The 21,466-nt window shown below is 45.3% G+C and overlaps 1 long non-coding RNA gene across 3 annotated transcripts; it reads right to left on the bottom strand.

Annotated features, from left to right (window-relative positions):
- Positions 1 to 351: 351 nt before the first annotated feature.
- Positions 352 to 21,163, bottom strand: LOC133341170 (uncharacterized). 3 transcript variants are annotated; one of them, XR_009755021.1, is made up of 6 exons: positions 21,019 to 21,163; positions 20,762 to 20,914; positions 9,871 to 9,967; positions 2,162 to 3,097; positions 1,061 to 1,131; positions 352 to 523 (listed from the first exon to the last, which is right to left on the bottom strand). It is a non-coding gene; the product is annotated as an uncharacterized LOC133341170 (long non-coding RNA). The 3 variants fall into 3 exon arrangements; XR_009755019.1 differs by lacking the exon at positions 9,871 to 9,967 and having other exon boundaries at positions 2,162 to 3,151; XR_009755020.1 differs by lacking the exon at positions 9,871 to 9,967.
- Positions 21,164 to 21,466: the final 303 nt, after the last annotated feature.

Genomic DNA, 21,466 nt, shown 5'->3' with positions numbered 1-21,466 from the left:
AAGGTTTAAAGAGTATCTAAAAGCATGAACATCACTTCTAAGACCCGAGTCAATTAGGCCGTACTAGTCCATTTTTTTTACAACGAGTGTTTGGCAGGAATGGTAGGTCTCAAGCCCAAACTCTATTATCGGCAACTTCACTCTTTCATTACGTGCCTCCGATATCTTTAGTGAGATCGTGGGTGGGACATTGGAAGGGCTTAACAGTGGGACTCGCACTTGCCCTTGCACAAATAATGGGTCTCAACTCTCACTCTCAGCCTTTTGTGTGTGGGACAGATGCTGATCTGGTAGGAGAGAGTCATGGGGATGGGGGGGGGGGGCACAAAGAATAGAGGAAGAAAAAAACGACCGCGTGATTGTTGTTTATTGCACAACGTGAGCACAAGTGTGGCCATGATGGAGGTGGCCTTGGCTCGTGCCACGTGCTTTTCATTGTCATTAACCGCCATTATCATTCGCCTTGGTGAGTCCACTGCTCGATAAAGGCGACCCCCAAAGCTGCCACCATCTCTTCAGGATGCTGCAATTTAAAATCCCACCACACCACACGCAAATGAGCCGCTTTCGTCGCTCTATCTCAGCAGTAAAAGGCGTTCCTCTTGGAGGCGTTACGTTCATTGGCTGCCACTATATCATTATTCGTGACCATCTGCTATCGTCCTGTCCAGCGACAAGTCTTGCCCAAGCCCCTTTGCCTTTCGTAAGAGTCCTAATTAACACTTGGTCCTAATTAACACTTAGTATGTTCTCTAACCCATGTGCTCCTCTTTCTGCCTCTCGGTGGAATTCCAAGCACGTGCCTCTCGGTGCATCTTTGCTCGCTTTTTCGCATTCTTAGCAACCCACAATTGCCCGTTTCATATTTTCATTCACGCAAGCAACTCCGTAACAGCTTTGTCGAGGTGCTTTTAGGCTGGGGAGGGAGGAAGGAAGGAATGGCGTGGAGTGGAGTGGGTTTGCGCGAGCCTTTGTCATCTCGAGTGATTTCCCGCAAGCTCACAAGTGCAAATATGTTTTATGTGCACGCACAAGAGTGTCGGGGCTGTTTATGAGGCACCTGAGAGGTGGAATGTCAACAGGCACTGTCGTTCCACTGCGCAACGCTTCCATCCCATTACGTTTATATCACTGCAGAGTGGAGAAAGCACACCGTTAAATTTTTCCAGTTATTTTACTTTAAACGAATGATAATTGACAAGGTGCCTCTTTGCAGCTGGTCTGTGTGGGACCGATGGGGGTGGCGGCCCCTCCAAAAATTAACTTTGAAAGTATTCGATTTAATTTCGAGGGTGAAGGTGACCAAGGTGCAGCCCTGCAATTGCTCGCTCAATGCCACTGCTCGTGAAATTGACCTCCAATACAGGGAGCTCCACAGAGCCAATGCTAATGCCTATTCTTCCACCCTGGTCAGATGTCTTTGAAGAGGTGGGAGTATTCACACTTTACCCCACCACGTGCAACCTGCCAAAAGACTAACTTTGATGTACCCACCCCCAGATAACTTATTTTAAATATGAGAAAATAAGAAAATGGTAAAAGTTTTTTTAAAGTAAAACATTTGCCTCATTTCTGTATTTTTTTCTTAAGTTAGTTTTGGCGTTTCAAATTGATTCAGATGAAAGTGATTCCAAATGTAATCTAAATATGGGAGCGCCCAATGTGTCTGCCCGAATGAGATTTGCCACATTTGGCATCTCAAGGTAACTCTTGCAAATCAGCCCTCACCTGGTTAAGCAACGTAAACAATCTCAGTGGCTAAAAGATTATCCACCAGCCACCACTGCTGCTATGTTCATCATTACACCTCTGTGGAGCAGTGGTGGCCACAGCAGTTCTCGCGCTGCGCTACGAACCAGGCAAGCTTGATTTCAATTCCTAGCCACGGATAAAATCAGAGGCAAACGATATCTCTAAATGGTTCCTGGGTCAACTTTATTCACCAATAAAAAAATAAACCTATAATTACCAGCATGGATAGGTATGGTCAAATAACCTCTACGACCGACAACAGTGTGGGAAACCTTCATTAGGCAGTGGATTGACAAACAGCCATAACTTATTTCTAGTAGTACGAGTAGTAATTATGTTCTTAGATGTTTAATATTTCTATTGTCAAAAGTATTGGCCACCTGCATAGATGTTCGCAATTGTACTGTACCGGTGCTCCAATGTGTTTTAAGGTTGTGCAGGATGTTGTTGTTGTTCGGCACATCTGATGTTTTTCCTCCATACGCTGGGAGCTTCTTGAGTTCTTCAGTTCCCTCTCACGATCGTTTAAAGCATTCCAGAGACAGAGAACGACTCAGATGGGTGAGAAACCCCAGACAAGTGGGAAGGCAGCAGCCGGCGCCAAATTATCCCCCGAGCTCTGCAGTCCTCTATATATTAAGCAATTTTTTTGACCAATTAATGAGTTGATAATTGTTTTTTTACCCTTCTATCTGGCAACAAAACTGACACCTTTTTTTACAAGGAGTCATGTTTGCATAGACCACAATACCTGCAGTCATAATGCAAACAAAAAAACATAACTCTGATAATGTATGCACTGTCCTTGAAGTTGATTGGTCCACGCCCGAGACAGCTTTCCTTAGAGTCTAGTCTCACATGGGTTGGACCAGATGACGCCAAAAGGCGCACAACTCAAAGACAATGTACCATCAGAGTATGAGAGCTCGGGGCAAGCATTTACACCATTGGAACCTCATTTTCCAGTAAAAAAATATGATAATTTTTTTTTTACCCTTCTATCTGGCAACAAAACTGACACCTTTTTTTACAAGGAGTCATATTTGCATTGACCACAATACCTGCAGTCATAATGCAATTAATGAGTGTTTACGTTTGGGAGGAAACTGGATCACACGGAGAAAACCAAAGTGTATGAGGGTGGGGGCGAGGGGCAACACTCTCCCCCACAGATGGAACAGGTGGAGGAGTCCACACAATCACGGGAAGGAAATTTCGAAATAATCGCGTGTGATCTACCGACCCTCGCCTCCAACAGTGCTGGATTACAGGCAACATGTACAGAGCCGCCACCGCCGCCGCCGCCGCCCGATCTTTGGCGCACGCCAGTTCCAGAAGAATCTCCCTGCACGTAGGAGCGAAACGTTGGTCATCGTGCGGAACAACACACGGGTACGACCTGAAAAACATAGCGGAGAGCTGTAATTCAGATTTTTTTTTTCTCTTTTCCAAAGGTCTCTTTGTAAAAACACACTGTACCTCACCTGATAGCGGGGTCTCCTCTGATTACGAAGGATCTGATTGATTGCCCTGACCATCTGTGTTTTGTTCTTACACGGTCAGCCGAAGCTGATGTGCTTTGGGTTCACCACGGTTGCAGCCAAGATTGATGAGGTGCGGGACGCACTTGAGCGGGCGTCTTCGGAATGAACAAACATTCGCGAAAGCACAAACATCCTTTTTAACACTCTCCAACGAAGGGTCAAGAGCATTTGCGCATTAGATCTGTCCGTCTGTCTGTGTGCCCGTATGTCTGTAGCGGAGCGGGTGTGGTAACCCCTTGTTAATGTGCTGCAATGTGATTTAAACTTGAGTAGAAAGTTGTGTTGCTATTAGAGACGTGTTCTATTGAAAACTGGCCACATTGATATAAAGAGGGTTATAATGTCCAAATCTTGGAGACACATATTGGGAGCAAAATATAAATGCATTTCGAACACTAACAGCTACCCACCAGATTCCACAGTGCTAATGAAATGCTTTCAAACAAACGCGTGTTGGAAAGTGTTAAAAAAAATCCATGCGTCTACATAATCTTCCACACCTTGCATACATTTAATTTTTGTTGGTAAAAATAATATATAAGACATATCAAAACCATTTTTACATATATAAAGCACAATCTTGTAGTGTTAAACAAGAACGCAGCTGACTGTGGATTTGTATTAGCCCTCATAGAATAAACGAACTGCACGCACAATTATAAATATTTTTGTAAGTGTTTTTTTTTAAGTTATCACCGAAGGCCATGAGCCCTCCCCCCCCGGCTTTTTTGTCTCGTCTTCAAAAGCCATTTGCAAAGCACAAAACGAAGTAGTAAAATCAAAAGAACACAACGATTACAGAATAATGCATTGATGTTATTAATTATTAATCCAGTTGTACAGCCAGTAATATCCTCCATGGGACTCGTAACAACACAAATGCCCAAAGCAAGCTAAACAAATAGAAATTTTCCATTCCGTTTAATTTTCGACTTTCAGTATTTTCCCTTGAGCAGTTATGCACTCATTCATTCGTGACCTTTATTGGTCAAGCAGCTCAAACCCCCATCACAAACTAAAATTCTATTTTTCAAGGAGGGCTTGGGATATAGAGAAACAGCTAGAGGAATTGTTTCAACAAGAAAAGCAAAGCAAACATTCGACGATATAAGACTCAAAAGCACGCCGATAGAGAGACGCTAATGATCAAAAACAATTGCCAAGTAAAACATCACAAAATCTGTCTCGCTGGGGACTCAGGTATAGGCAGACAAGTGAAAAGGTCAGATGTGTCAACACTGTGCGCAAATAACGCACTGGGTGTACTAATTGGTCAGGATGGACAAGCGACGTTGTGGTTTTATTAAAACTTTCTAAGCAAATTAACCACGCTATTGAAGAAGACTAATTCATTGATCAATGTTGCAGCCCTTTCCCAATACACCGCCAGCTAAAAACCTTTCCACACCATGTCGGTTTGTTTGGCCATACTTCACCACGCTGGTCAGCATCGGTTGATAATAATTAATTAGAAACAAAAATCTAATCTGTGGCTCTTGCAACCGAGAGGTAAAGGTGCAGCCCTGCAATTACTTGCGGAGTTCTTCACTCATTTTCAGAGGGGCGCCACTTTCGCCGATTACACTGGTCAAAAAAAAAAATTCTGGCCTGGACTTTTGCAGCTGTTCTAGACTAATTTCAGGGTGCCGATTCCAAATCTGATCTCAGAGTTGCTCTATCACATCTCATTTTATGCTATCGGCATACCCCATTTTCATTGATTTTAGCCGAAATTAACTCTGTCACTTATGATTGCAAGTTGTTGCGAGTCAGTGACTGCTTTAGTGTTAAAATATGGTGCTGTATTTTTAGGATAGTGTGTTTATCATTATATTTTATGTAGATATCCACATTTATTTAATATTCTTCTTCTGCAGTTTGTATTGAAAATGCAATATTTGATATCTCAAAAACCTGATGTGATAGACAAAAACTGATGCCAGATTTGGAATCAGCACCCCAGAATTACCTTGAAACCGTTGGAATACCTTATGCCAGAAAAAGTGTATTGACCAGTGTAAGACATCAGTGTTGAGGTTCCACCACAGGGCCTGCAAGGGGTGTTTTCACGTGTTGTGTACTGTCCGGGGCCACACGTCAAGGGGTCGCACTAAAGGCCACCAGGGGCTGCCAATGTCCCGCGGGCCTTGCAATGAAGAACACTGCTCTCGAGTGTATTTTGGCCTACCCTTTCACACCGCAAAGATGTCTTGGAAGGCCTGTGGAGGAGTAACCTCTCACTTTACGCCACCAAGAGCGGACCTGCGGTGTCCCTAATTGTACCGCTCGATGGACAGAGGGGAGCGGGGGGATTTAAGAAATGTTCACGATTGTTTCTGGATTGCAAGTCCATTGCGCCGACCATTAACACCACCACTGTGCCAGCATGCGGCAGGGAAATCTGCATAAAAGATGAGCCTACACTCGGAGGATTAGAAATAATGCATGTGAACATTTCCAGTTAAATGTGGGCTTCGCAGGACAACGGGAAAGTTTTTTTTTTATATAAATAGGTGCAGTTCTCTTTATTCCAGAGACGTTTGTAACTGAACTTGAGCCTATAGGCATCTTTGGTCGGCCGAGGCACAGAATCAAAATCATTTCACGCATCGCTACACAAAAGTAATTTAAAAAGCAAATGTTCTGTAAAAAAGTAAGGGGGGGGGGGGAAATGCTCATACTCTCCTAAAAATGTAGCAATAAACTTCCAAATGCAGACAATAAGATTGTTTGAGATAATGTTAGCGAGAGTCAATTCAAATTCCACGCGCAATAATGGCACCGCTGTTACATAACAATACGAAATGTCGAAATCAGGATTGTGAGCAAACACAAATGAAAGCAAACAAAATTGGAGAAAACGGGGGAACGGAATATTTACCAAAGCCGCTAGCATTGGGCCTCCCATTACGATCGTCAAATCAATCTCTCCCCCCCCCCCTCTCTCTCTCTTTCCCTCCCTCCCAAAAATATTTTTTTACCGTCGCGGCGTTTAACGATGCGCAATGTTCTTTAAAAGGCAGCAGAAGCAGCCAACTCCCCTCTTGACCCGCTTCAAGCACGGCTCGCACCGTGACGGGCTGCGGGTCGGTCAACCGACATAGCAGTCAATATTTAGCAAAAAGCGTAAATTTAATTAGGATTTAAAACACTAGCACCGACCTAATGCAAGTGGAAATTGCTGCGTTTTTAGCTTTTTGTACGGCTCCTTTGTCAATCAACTGCCGGGTGAAGGTCATCCCCGTGCCGTGTCGGTTATGGCAGTAGCTTGGCCACGTTGGTTAAAGGGTGGGGGCCGGTGAAGGGGGAGCCCAGAACAGGGTCAGATATCACTCGACGGATGTTAGCCATGTCCGGTATCAAACCGAGGTCTCTGGCTCCATTGTGCAGTGAGCTAGTGCAACCCACTCTGCTACCAGTCCACTACTCATACATATGCACTGTGTGGGTTGGGAAACGACTGGAAGGTGGGGGGGGGGGAGGAGGCGAAGGCAGAACCACTTCACGTATTACTCACCCTTGATATTAGTTAGCTGTGGTTGGGAATTAAATGAGAATTGAACTCATGTTTCTGGGTTTATCGCGCAACGCTCCAACCTGCCGTGCCACCGCTCTACCTCTGGCCGGTTTGCGTTGCCTTAACGCTTGCTGCTTTTGGCAGGAAGCGTTAACAACCTTCCACGATGCAGCTCGAAGCGATTGCTCGCACAAATATTATTAGTAGTTCGGCTATCGTGAGCCATTTTCTTAAATCACTTGACTGCCTACAGCCCCGGCAGACTGGCTAATAATGCCCTTTTTCATAATGGCTGATGGGGCCCTGTGCAAGATGAATGTGCGCACTCAACAGCAGGTGGGACAATTAAACGCTGCGGTTGGACTGTCCAGTATTCCTTAATGGAGTGAAGAGAGAGAGAAAAAACCCATTCTACGGGCTGGCATTACCATCCCTCTACCCCTCGTCTGTGCCAAGAGAATATACGTCCACCACCTACACAGAGGTCCTTGGCAACCTCCCTAAACGCAAATAATAATAAATAAAAGTGTCCCCAATTTCTAACTTATGATTCTTCAGAGAGGAGCTTTACAGGATTCAGTGCAAAACATGCCATTCCAAGTTTTGATGGCTCGAATGTGTTCATTTAAATTTTGTCACATGCAACAACAACAAAAAAGATAGCCGACTTGCTTGCAGACACTGGCTTTGCTTTGCAACTCTGTGTCTGTTCTGTTTGGTCTGGTCCCCCCCCCCCCCCCCCCCACTGCATTTGTATTCTGCCGAAGAGGTGCACGCCGCAAATTGTTGCGTGGTCACAATGGCCCATAATATCGTGACGCCGGCCCCTAATAACTGCACTTGAATGCAATGGCCGACTTGCTCGGCTGCCCGGCAACCGGGGAGAGGGTGACGCGTCAACTTCTGGACCAATGTTTCAAACGCCGCCATTTCTTGCGGCCTTTGGGGGAAACTGCGGCGCCGCGGTTTCGTGTCGACATTTCAACAGAATGGGAGAAAATGGAAGGGAGAAAGAGAGAGAGAGAGCGGGGAGGGTGTGCGGCCGTGCAAACTGAATGATAAGGCTCCTTTTGGACGTCGCAGCAGCAGATGACTCCATGCTGACAGAAAGAGCTTTCATTAAATTGCCCGTCGCTCAAGTGAGGCAGGATCGCCGTGGGGGCGGTGTGATGCAGCCATGTCCCCTCTCTCTTGCCTCTCTCGCCCTCTCTCTCTCTCCGGCCGGGTCCACACCTGCAGCGGGTTTTTTTGGCCACAATTTGCCATCACAGAACGCCGACGCAAAAGAACTCTGGGGATGACGAAAAGGGAAGAGCAGTTGTGGCTACCCTCTCTTCGAGCCGCGACACTCATTCCATGATTCTCGTTCATATATATATGTGTGTGTGTATATATATATGCTGTCTGGGTTATGAATTAACGCCCGAAACATTAACGATGCCTGTTCAGTTTAATGCTTGACTAACTTCTTAAAATAATTACTAATCTGAATGTAATTAAACGAAAAATGCTTGCAGCACCACGTTGCAACTGGTGCATGGAGCACAAACAATAAAAACTAAACACGTACGTCAAAAAAATCTGCCCCTAAAAGAAAGAAAATCGGTGAAATTTTTGGCAATGGCCCTTCTAAACAGCAGACATGAGTGGAATGAAAATTGTTGTATTTACGTGCGTTTCGAAAAGTTATTTGTGTTTTGTAACATAATTATTTAGCATTGTTCGGGCAGGTAAGTACAGAAATGTATTATATTTGACAGTCTAACAAATAGTATTTTGTATTCATAAAATTCACGCATTCTTGTTGGTGCTATTTTTTTTTACCTCAAGCCCAATGACGACGGTGACGACGATAGAACAGAACGATTGTTAAAGGGCACTTCATACATTTTAATTATTATTATGAAGAAGAAAGAACAAAAATCACCATATCCCGAATTGTCGCCGGGTAAATGTTCAAACGTGGAAAATTTCAACAACTGCCCCTGGCAAATGTTGGGTTTCCCTTCAATCTCCTCTTAATTGCATTACGCCGCGCCTTCCCTTTTTTTTTTACACACCAGCGGAATTACGCGGTCGCGCTTGCAGAGAAGATAAGGGTTCTGCGGCGGCGGCGGCGATGGTAACGGCGGCGGCATCGATTGCGCCGTTCATCCCACATTAACGGCCACCACGCTGAACGCGACGAAGGCGCCGCCCCGCAGATCGTCCAAGTGTGCGCGACTCATCGAGCGGCGACCGTCCACGTGACGAGGCTGCGGCACTTTGCGCCACGTGACCGGCCCCTCCGCAGAGTCACGTGGCTTCGGCATGCGCGGGTCCTCGCCGCCACCGATGCCGCTCCGGAACAAGCGCCGGCCGTTTGTGCGGCCCCTCGCACTGATGCACGCGCTCGCAATCTGCCTCCACTGGCATCTTTGCTTTCGTGGCAGAAAAAAAGGGTGACTGGCTGCGGGGCTGTGATTGAATCTGCTGCGAGGCGGCGATTGACTTTTCACAGCCGGAAACAATTGCGCACTTTTGGCCCAAGCTCTCCGCTGCACCATCTTTGTTCGTGCCATGTGGAGCCCGCAGCTAATGCTTCTCCCCCCACCCCCCCCCCCCCACCTAGTTTAACTCTTTAATCTTGAAAAACGGTTTCGATTTGTTTGCACTTATTTCCTCAACGTGGAGGTGTTTGGGATGGGAGAGAGTTTTTTTCGCGGAAGCTTCCAAAAGAATCGAATACAAAGTCGCGAAATTGTGTGAGATTTCGTGATTTCACCAAATACTCAACCGTGTCTGTTGTATATACATGTATAGATTAAATATATTTACGAGTTCACCTTAAAATCACATAATTTTCCATAAAATTCCACTCGTTGATCAAACAGATCACACAATAACGCCAATATTCATACATGCCCAATTTTACAAATCGTTATCAATACAATTTTAGGAGATATCAGACGAACTTGAAGGTGAGGTTAAGGAGTTTGTTTATGCTTCACGATCGGCACTCCCCTCCTACCGCCTCTTAGTGTGATGCCAACATGATCATCGGGTTGCGTGGAGCACCTGGCTTGGCAACAAGATGACACTGTGCCCATTGGTCAGTGCCAGATGCATCCTGAGTCTTGGCGCACCTTTGCCCAACCCATATTGAAAAGGTCATCTGAAAGGAACAAGCCAAATGGTACATAATGACCACAATTAACAATGGTGATTGGAAACATAGGTGGGATATCATCAGAAAAATCGCTTTCAAAAATGTAGTGGTTAGCACGCTGCGCTACGAACCGGTGCGACCCTAGTTCAATTCCCGCTCACGGCCAACATCAGTGACGATTATCTAAACTGGTCCCTGGGCCTCCCCTAGATCGACTCATCCTCAAATAAGTACCTTGTGTGGTAAACATCGTCACCAGGGAGACAAAGGTGGGCGGGTGTGGTGTTGGCCACCTACCCCCTCGTGTGCCGTTCCAGGCTTCATAGGCGCTCGTGAACAGCACTTGCCCCAACAGTCTGTTAAGGCCATATGGGGGATCTTTGTATATATATACCCACACACCACACTGTATCTTTCCTCCACTCCCCCTGGCCCAAAGCAACCCCTATCTACACCCAACCCTCACTCCCCAACCTAAAGATTTGCAGTCTTCTTCTTGGTTCTTTCGGTAAAGTCACGTAGAAGGGAAGTAATAAAATAATAAAAATAAAACATAATAAAACAATTCTCACTTGTGAGGTACTTAAAGAACCAAGAAGATGAATCCCTGCAGTCACGAAAGCTTTAAATCGAGATTTGCAGTCTGTTCCTGAAATTAAAATGTGATCATGCGTTCGAGTGAGCAAGTGGCCTCTGCAGGTTAAAATGTTCTGTCAAGGTACAGGATTCGAGAGCTCGCATCAGACACAGTGGCAAAAACTAAACTCAGAAGGATCTTCACTATTTACGTTGGACGGCATTTCAACATGCCCTGAAACGCACTGCATTGGAATTCAAATTACAAAGTGCGTAATGCGTGCACACGAGCACAGCGCATCGCGCGCTTAAATTTGCACACCCTCACCGTGCGTACGGCATCCGAAAATCCAACATCAAGGGCCACGTTAACAAACACCAAGACCAAGCGAAAATAACGCCGCGTTAAAATTTTCAATTGCAGAAGCCGAATTGTTTAAGGGTCAAAAATGTTTTAAAAACGAGATAAATTACATCGAGACCTTGAGACATCCATCAGAGGCTTGTGTGTGAATGGGACTTATCCATTTCTGTCAAAAAGAAAACTAGACAATGTACGTCTGCAAGGCTGCTCGGTGTGCCATGGCAGACTGTGCCGCACTGTATGACGGCAGTCAAATAGCACGCGAGCGCCTCTAAAAGCATTCCGATTAAACCCAGCTTCCTACTGGGCTAATCAGAGTAATTGCCGTTGAATGTGGTGCTAATGCTGGAGAGTTCGGAGCAAATGAAAAAAAAACTACTCCTGGGATTTCACACCACATCTGCTCAAAACAGCTTTCCATCCTCGCCGTTACAGCCGACAGCACCCACCCCACCACCACCCCCATGCCCATCACCCAACCACATCTTCAGACACCATCAGCAACTGTGGCACAGCCTCAATTCTGACAGAGCAATTAATGTGTCCTGTTAAATTGGTTGGTTTTCTTTCCCCCTGTTCCTGTGTCCACGCCCGATAAAGCCGTCGCATTAATGAATTATGAATCGACTCGCTTCACCGGCTCTCCTTCAAGATGCACGTGTCATATACGGGGAGGACTGTGTAATACCATGCAGTACAGAGTCGCTGATCCCACCGTCACGTGTCCGCCCCGACCAATTAACCGCTCACACCAACCGCAGTGTTTGTTGCAAGGCGTCAATGCCCTTTTTTTCCGGGACGTTCACAAATCTGACCTCATCACACGCACCGACGCATTCTTAATCTCGCGAACATTCCCTTAGTCGTGAAGCACGGTAAAGCATTTCCCATTTTTAAAGCAGCTTGTGCCTGATCCTAAAGAAGTTCGACTGTGCGATGATTAAACTAAATGTGCTCACGCAGTGGCCACTGACTCAGTACTTAGCCAACCGTTTGTCCACTGCTGTCGATTTAAAATTTCCTGCATCGTTAGTGTAAATCTCTTTAAGGTGGAAAAACGCAGACTCAAAAAATACCACGAAAAATGTTGCGTGTGTCTCTTGCATTAAATTCATTCACGAATGAATGCACGAATTAAATCAATAACGAACAGATTCATGCGTGGAAGAATGAATGGATGGGTACGTGCATGAATTAGTGAATGGTTGATGCGTTCGTGCATGCATGAATGAATGAACGCATTCGAATTTTGCGGGCGTCCCGTAGTCACATCGAAACGTTTTGTGGTGTCCCGACACCCAAGGTGTCTCTGCTCCCCCAGTGTTCAGTGGAATTCTAAGCACACGTGGAAACCTATGAAGTCCCACGGAATAGTTGTGTTCACCCCAAAAGGACGTGATTGGAGAAAGCGGCATGCCCCTCTTAGGCCCGCGGCATTGTTTTAATCACCGCGTTGTTTTTGCCAATGTTTTCTGAGCCACACGGTGTGAAACACGCATATCCCTGTGAGGATTATTTGAATGCAGACCGATTGTTTAGCATCAAAAGGCCTCTGATCAGTTGCCAAAAAAATGCTCGTGGAGTGTGAAAGTAAATCAGCATTTATATACCGTATATAGAAATAATATTTTTAAAACACTATATATAATTTAACGACCACATTTTGTGTAATCATGAAGAAACCATCATTAAAGCATAAAATATAAGGCTGCAGTTAACCCCAATTAAGAGAATAGCTGATTTGTTTTATTGTGAATAATAATGTGCAGGTTAATGAATACAGTAGTAATAATAAGTACAGGTTTTGTTTATCAGTCCCGCACTTACATGCCATGACATGCTTGCAAAACATTGTCATTCATGAAAAACGTGGAACCAAAACTGAAAAGTGTGCAAATCAGTTACAAATGACACTCAGAGACAGAAAGATGAACACGTGGATGCCAGAACAACAGGCAGGTAGGTCAATGACATGAATTCAAATTGTTAAAAAAGTGAGTGGACTTGGGGAAGCCACTTTAGTGAAAGGGATGATGATGATGACCGATGATCAAGAATAAAAATGTGATGGCGATGACGGAAGGAATCGGAGGAGTGGAATGCATGAGGAGAGAGCGTCCACAGAAAGAGATGGAGCAATGAAATCACCTCTAATGCAGGTACTAGGTGAAATTATCTCCAAGGATTGTGAAAGGTGGCTTGCTTAGATAGACCTTCATCCTGCAGAGGATTGAACAAGGCTGACGATTAATAATTTGTATTAGGGATAGAGTAGTGGCGCAGTGATTAGTGGAATGTGCTGTATGAACCCGGCGGCCTGACTTTGATTCCCGGCCAAAGTTAATGTCGTGGCACGTTACATTTGAACCAGTCCTGGGCCCCCACCCATTCATCAGTCCAGACTGATCAACGTGATGAAGCATGCATGATCAACATGGTGTATATAGAGAGGCCTTCATCCAGCAGTGGATTGCCATTAGGATGACAATTATTTCGATTTAAAGCTTTCGTGACTGCAGGGACTGCAAAGATTCATCTTCTTGGTTCTTTCGGTAAAGTCACGTAGAATGGAAATAATAAAATAATAAAAATAAACCAAATAATAAAAATAAAACATAATTAAATAATTTTTATTTCCATTCTACCAAGAAGATGAAAATTATGTTATTGAATATAACATTGTTAGCATGGTTTTACAAAACACGTGAAATGTGCTCTTTCAGATGCAGACAATTTTACGACGAGATAAATGTGCGGGTCTGAAATTGCTTGTTTATGTCCACCACTGCTGGCAGAAGGGCATCTACAAGAGAGAGTATTTTACTCATTGACGCTGATCAGACGTCTTGCAAACATAAGTCCCCACACTTTACCCCACCACGCGCAGCCTTCTTATCATAGAAGGATGCGTTGAGATTATTTAGATAATTTGTCTGCTATAAATTTCCACGTAAGCTACTTTATTGAGCTATCATTTGTGGCCAGGTCGCTTCTGAAAAATAAGCTAATAGCTCAGTGGGCTTTACCTGATAAATAAATAAATAAAGTTATGTTTTCTTTTTGTGATTTGCTTTTCTTTCCTACACTTTGCACTGTCGTGTTTTTGTGATTGCTGTTGTAACTTTCTGACCCACCCCTACTGGATATGTGAAAAAGAGCATTATAGCTCATAGGATCCCTCCAGTATAAACACATTCCTGCGGAGGGAGCTGGTAGGAACGTTGGGTTGCTCAGTCAATGGCCAGGGTCAACGGCGGCGTGGTGTATTCCGCAAATATGGCAGACTGTGAGGGCGGGCACAAGCCGACGTGAGTAGGTTAAACGTTGAGTTTTATAAGGGCACCACGGGGTGACCAGCCCCTCCCCACCCAGCCCCACCCTCCCCACCCAGCCCCACCCTCCCCACCCAGCCCCTCCCCACCCTCCCCACCCAGCCTCTCTCCACCCTCCCCTCCCCACCCAGCCCCACCCCTCCCACCCCCCACCCTGCCCCACCCTCCCCACCCAGCCCCTCCCCACCCAGCCTCTCCCCACCCAGCCCCTCCCCTCCCTACCCAGCCCCTCCCTCCCCACCCAGCCCCTCCCTGCACGACAGACGGACGGACACAATAATCCCCAGTGGGCTGGTGTAACCAGGAGGTTCCTACCAGTAATACAGATTCTGATTCTGCACTGCGGTGTAGACATTTAAACTGTGAAGCAGACAGAGGAGGTTAGGGGGGGGATTTAAGAAGCTTGCTCAATGTCTTAACTGCCAAGTGAGGAGCAATTTGACATTCTATTGTATAAAAAAACAACACGGCCTTTTGCAGTTAAATTGCAGATGGTGCTCTTTAAATAGCTCGAGAAGAACACAAACATGATCTACAAATTAATAAAGTGCATGCTTGTATATACAAAGTAAGCTGGCAGACCTGAAGCACTCCCACGCAGAGCGGTGTATGCACGTTGGCAGGAAAACGACAAACTTGCACGTCACATTCTACCAAAAATAACTCTTAGTCAATAATTAAGGAAATAAATCTGGCACGAATAACACTTTATGATCCCTCAATGAAGCATCTCACTGCGGAGGCTAATCAGTCTACGCATAATTAGTGGCAGTTGCACTGCCTGCCTAGAATGGGGGCCAGTGGCAGCGCGCACACACACACAATGCCAAGATATGTCTCTGTCAATTCCGTTGCGTGAGAATAAACCACCGTGTATCTTCATCGTACAATGCAATAAATATAATAGGGTTTTCAAGCCAATGCAATGATCCATATTTTTCATTGGGATAGCCCACGTGGTATTCGTTTTATTCCAAAATTCTCATTAACCCTCCACCACCTGACAAGATTGTCAAGTTTACGAAAACATTATTTATACTTTCCAATGTAATGATAAAATTCTAATCAAGAGCTAATCACCGGTGTTGAGACTTGCCTCGACTGAATTGACTATGAATTCAGCAATGAATTGATCAGTGGCTGTCGATGAACACATTGCGAAAATCACCAAAGTCGAGCCTCCCTTACCTTCTCAAGTGTATCAACTCACATGTGCAATGACATTGAGGCATAAACACCACTTGTGCATTCGAGGGTTCGTGTGGGTTCATTTTAATTCACTTCAGCTGCTTGCAGCCTACCGTGCACCTACGGCTAACGAGCGCTGGCGATGGGAGGGGGTGTTCGCATCCTGGCTCGACTGCAAACGACTGTGCTCACCCAATTGGTTGCGCGTACGACGGCTAATAGTTTGCGTTTTAATAAACTGCTTGTATAAGCGACGGGCCTTCCGCTATTAAATCGTTGACCTCCCACCTTGTCACCGCGGACCATGCGCGCGTCTCGTCCGTGGCTCGCGCACGATTTGAGGACGTGACCCAAGTAAAAAAATGCCATTTTTTTAGTATCCAGAAAAGCCACACCGAGTTTGTAGTACTTTTTTTTCAGGAGGGCCCTGCATAGGGATGTTTTAAAAATACGTTTTCAGCCAAAGAAAGCGCAGCCCTGCCACTGCTTGCACCTGCCACTGGGGCCTTCCCCAAAATAATCTCGTCTCAAAGGGCTCTTGATAATAATACATTGTGGGGTGTGAAACCATACTTTACCATGCCGGTTAAGGCAGGCTGAAGGGGGGGGGGGGCACTACCGATGCAGATATGACTCACGAAGGACGTTAGCCATGGCCAGGAACCAAACTCAAATCGCCAGGTTGATAGTGCAGTGCAGCTTAACCACTGCGCTACCACAACACCCCAATGAAGCTCTTCGGTGCAGCCCTGCAATTACTGCTCATGCCACTGCTGGCAGAAGGGCCTTTATGAGAGGAAGGCTTGAAGAGCTCCTTTTGGAGGGTATTATAGCCAAACATTTTGGTAGAAATGGGAGTACCCACACTTTACCCCACCACACAAGACCTGTCGACGAACTATGGCATACCCTTTTACAAATCCCAGGTGAACAGAGGCAGGGGCATTTCATAAACTTATCCATGGTTTTAACTGCCATGCCGGGAAATTAAACAGAACAGGCGACCTCTGGATTGCAAATTCCACATGATAACCATTACACAATGGCAGCATTCCTTAAATAATGTAATGTGCATAAAGCACACCCTCAAGCGCTAGTGTGAAGACGAAGGTGCGCGCTACATCGAAAGGTGCTTGTTTAATGGTTTTTGAGTGGCTGTTGGCTTTTAAAAAGAGAAAAAACTGTCTTGTCATGATGTATAATGCAGATGGTGTATTTGACTACGCGGATCGTGGGTGACTTGAAAAGGTCCCACCATGTCCTTTCGCAGAGTGGGGTGGGGATGGGAAAATGCGGAGAGTCTGACGGTAGATTAGCGTCGACGATCTCGGATGGTGGGGGGGTGTAGGGTCAAAAGTTTAGTCTCAATCACTCTCGCCAGGATTTGCGTAATGAATGTGTGCCATGCCATGTGGGACAAATGCAACCACAGTAAATGATTGTGCTGTGCATTATGCAATAGAGGCAAACCTGCATTCGGATTTTTATAAATGTAATAGCTTTTTTGATCAAGTGTTTATTCAGATTCTGGTGCTTTTGGTCAGATTTTTTTATCGTGTTGTATCTTCAAAAAAATTGATCTAGAAAAAGTTAACAGTCTATTTAACAATATGGCAATAATACCATGAGATGTACTGAAATGTCCTTGATTTGTCAAGTTATGTTTTGTTAATGCATCTGCCGTTTACAAATGCCTATCACTCAAGCTGCTGTGCCTCTTGTGTAGTTATAAACATATAATTAGAATTCACAGGACTTTGCACATCTACTGCTGGGTGAAGACCTCCCCCAACATTATGTCGATCGTAGAGATTGTTTGGCCATAACTTCAGCACACCGTTCAAGGGGGAGCCCAGGACTGATTCGGTTATTACTCAATATCGATGTTAGCTCTGGCGAGGAATCAAACTCGGGTCGTCGGTTTCATAGTTCAGTGCACAAATATTCATGACATATTATGATTTGAAGCTTTCGTGACTGCAAGGATTCATATTCTTAGGTTTTTTCGGTAAAGTCACGTAGGTAAAACATTAAAATTAATAAAAGTAAAATAAAATAAAAATCACGACGTTTCGGAGGCAACACAATATATACGGAGTGGTATCTCCTGTAATCTCTCATTTACTTGATACAGCTGTCGGGCTGTGACGGTTCCACCTGAAGACGGAAGCTTGTGTTGCCTCCGAAACGTCGTGATTTTTATTTTATTTTACTTTTATTAATTTTAATGTTTTACCTACGTGACTTTACCGAAAAAACCTAAGAATATGACATATTATGACTTAAAAACCCAACAAATTGTCAATAACACTGCCTTAAAGAAATATATAATGGGTGAAGTGTCAAGCAATGGCCCTTCGCATAGCACAATGGAGTGTCTATGAAGAAGGCCCATTGCCCAAAATGTCACCTATAATGTTTTTTCCCTTTTAAGGCCACTGAGCAGCGTACAACAATTTGGACGCCAAACAGCACAATCCCAGGTGCCAGGTTCCAGGCCACGTACCAAATGATAAGATGCACCCCCCGCCCCCCCACCAACTTTTACTATAAAATAATTGAGAATAAATGTGCATCATAAGATGTGGAGAATACAGTCTTGAATTAAATGTGCACACGGAAAAACCTGTGCATTATGCAACATGGGCATATGTGTACCACGTATCTCTCTTTGTGGCACACAGCGGTCAGAGGTTGCAACAAATGATAACACACACGGGGAAAATTTAAACAACTGGCAATCCTGATAATCGCTTGATTACAAAATCCTTTACCAAAGGTGAATATTTGTAAGCCACGGTCCATTTGTCTTCTTACAATCTATCCAATGGTTTGACCAATCGAGCTGACATTCTTAGGAATGGCCAAAGACTTTCATACATCATCTGAAATTTATTTTCGGGTCAAGAGGTTGAAGGTCGAGATCAGAAGACTTGTAGAAACCATTCTATTGTGTGCTTGTGTGGGTATGTGCGTGGGTCTGTGTGTGTGATGTGTGGGGAGCGCTAGTAACCCACCTATATATTTGATGAATTGTCACTATTCAGAGTCTCAAGTGATTTAAACATTTTGTATATCATTATGGTAATGGTAGCGACTTTAGTGGCTGTTGGTGATGTAAATTGAGCAAATATAACAAATGCATTGAACAACAACCGTTTACATTTGCGAATTGATGCTGAATGAGCTTGACAATCCATGTAAAAACATTGATTACTCATTATCATTATCCATAATCGAGGTTTTGGGTTAGATCGCGTAACCCAAAAACCTCTAATATGGATGATATTGGTCGCGAAAGCCTACGTGTTAAACATTATCATTATATCTGAATCGCCCTGCTACAGAAACGTGCAGGAAGGAACCTGGCCTACCTCAGCTGATGTCCTGTGACCTGCCACCCTCTCACTCATCGACTCAGTTGGCAAAGCATTGTGCTCCACAGCCTCATACACAAAACTGACAGCACATTAAAATAAACGCAATGTGTATTATAACTGGTACTCTGGAACTGATACGAATCACCTGGCAAACATTCTACCACCAAACTTCCTCAAAGGCGTTTACACGTTTTCTATACCAATGAAAACCAACCAATCAGACAAGACCTCAACAAGGTACTGTGCCACCAACTCGAGGCCTGATCCCCCTTCTAGGAATCGTGCACTGTCACCATCCTAGAATCTCACTCAGATTTCGGAAGAACACTTGAGGGACAGAGTGGAACAATTCGGACGTGCAGAATGAACACCTCATTCAAGACCCACACATCTCACCTCCTAGATTTCACATTCCTCCCTGGTCTACCATGAACTGCATCAGAACATCGACAGGCCAATGTGCACGTCGAGTTGATGAAAGAAACATTAAAGACAAAGCCAAAATACAACTGTGGCTAGGCAAGATATAGTAAACCATTGTAGTCAGCACTCCTTAAATGGAGAAAAACTACACAAACTGGCTCCCGAAGCCTACTCATGGCTAGCAGAAGTCGACATTGGCATTTAGTTCCTGAAAATATTTCCATACTCGAGCGTAGAATTGATCACATGCAACTCAAAGTAAATGTGATAAAGGCGCAGCCCTGCAACTGCTTGTTAATGCCACCGTGGGCAGAAGGGTATCCATTAAGAGGGCACTCTAATGAGCTTCTCACGGTGATAATTTGGATATTCCACTGGCCAGACCTCTTGGAAGAGGTAGGAGTACCGACACTTTACCCCACCCCACATGCGGCCTGCCATGTGAGTTGCTGTTCACTCAATAGTATTTAGGTATTATTCACACGCTCTGTGTTGTTTCCGTAAACACGCGTGTAGCACACCCAAACAATTGAATGGTGCATTAAAAATCAAGCATGTTTTGCAGCACATAGAGAAAACTGCTAATGATTTTTTTTAAAGCTCCTTTTCTTACTCTCTGGCACGTCGCGCAAACGCAGTGCCAGAGTTGGCTTTGACGAAAATCAAAACGGCACAACAGAACACACGAGGGCAGATGAATGTGTCTGGCTTTTGGGCAGCTTCTGGAAGAGCTCTGGAGAAACTGATGAGACACGACAGCGGGAACTTGCACTGTGATCCATAATTTTGAGTCATTTTTGCGAGACAGAGGTGACACGTTTAAAAAACAAATCCATTAAAAAGTGCTTATTGTTGACATATACCTTTGTGTTGGTTTAGGGAGGGGGAGCTAAATTCTCAAAGGTGAATGTGCAGCCCTGCAATTGCTTGCTTGCGTCACTGCTGGTGATATGGCCTCCACTGGAGGAAACTCTAGAGGAGCCACTTTAGACAGTATTTGGCCTACTCTTCCATGCTGGCCACACATCTCTGAAAAGGCTGGGGGGAAAGGGGGGGGAGAGTACCCACACTTTGACCATATAGAATAATTCTGTGTGCCCATATTTACCGCTGGCTGGACAGAGGTGTGTAGATTTAAGAAACTTGCACCCTTGTTTAAACTGCCGCGCTGGGAAATCAAACTGACAACCAAGTGAACCTCTAGGGCGTCAACACCCCGATGGAGGCTGTAATCCCCATCCCTTGGGCAAGATTTATGGTCTGCCATCTTCAAATGCCATGGCCTGATAAACTCGTTCGGCGGCCGAAGATCCAGGATGGGTCAAAACCTACCGGTCTTCTACCTTATCACAACAAAGTGCCGGCTGCTCTGGAGAAAACCCCCTACCCACCTTCCCGGAGGGCACCTTGGAGCCAGCTCCGATGCGATATTAGCCCATCCGTCTCCTCTATCACGGGGGCTGTCTTCTGAGATGACCGCGTGATTGTAATAAGGAAGTTGGATGAATGCCAGGCGGTGGTAGTAGTCAACACCGACCTGAGGCGTCCGTGCTCATGCGATGCCATGCGTCGTTTAATTCGGTCAGCTGCTGTTCACGAATCTGCTGGTGGTGGTGGTGGATGTCTGGATATCTGTGCCGTCCGGAGCACTGGACGATGGATGTCCTGCAAGCTCAAGCAGGTGGACGCACTTGGCCAGGGAAAACGAGAGAAGGGGAATGGGTCGTTACGAACCGTGGAGAGAGACATAGACTCACTCATACGACTCGCCGATTAGCACGGTTGGCTACGTACGGTGCGAAAGAAGCCTGCCATCCAAAAGTCGAGACTCCAGTGGGTGGGCCATGGACCTCGTTTGGCATCGTGGTGGTGGTGGTTGTGGGTCACGGTGGAGGGCAGATCTGGCTTGGGCATCGTGGACGCTTGCCACACGATAACATCGTACACCCGGCGAAATCACCGATCAGAGATTTGCCCATATATGGGTATTGTGGATCGTTAACCGAGCTTAATCGTATCGATTCCCCGCTCAGTCGATACGCAACACACGTGTTCAATAATAACATGCGGGTTGATTCGCCGTGTCGATTCGCCGAACAAATCGATCTGTGGACCGAGTCGCGACGTTGAGACGCCACCCACAACAACTTTGATTGCCGAATATCAGCAATATCGACGATTTCGTCGCGGTTTGCGTTCATTGCACAGCGGAGCGCCCCCCTCTGATTCTTAGTCGCTTAAA

This window comes from Lethenteron reissneri, chromosome 11, assembly GCF_015708825.2.
Source record: "Lethenteron reissneri isolate LAM-NWPU_2019-01 chromosome 11, ASM1570882v1, whole genome shotgun sequence".
Lineage (NCBI taxonomy): Eukaryota > Metazoa > Chordata > Hyperoartia > Petromyzontiformes > Petromyzontidae > Lethenteron > Lethenteron reissneri.
Note: the sequence above shows the minus strand (reverse complement) of the source record. Positions and strands in the feature narration are given on the sequence as shown.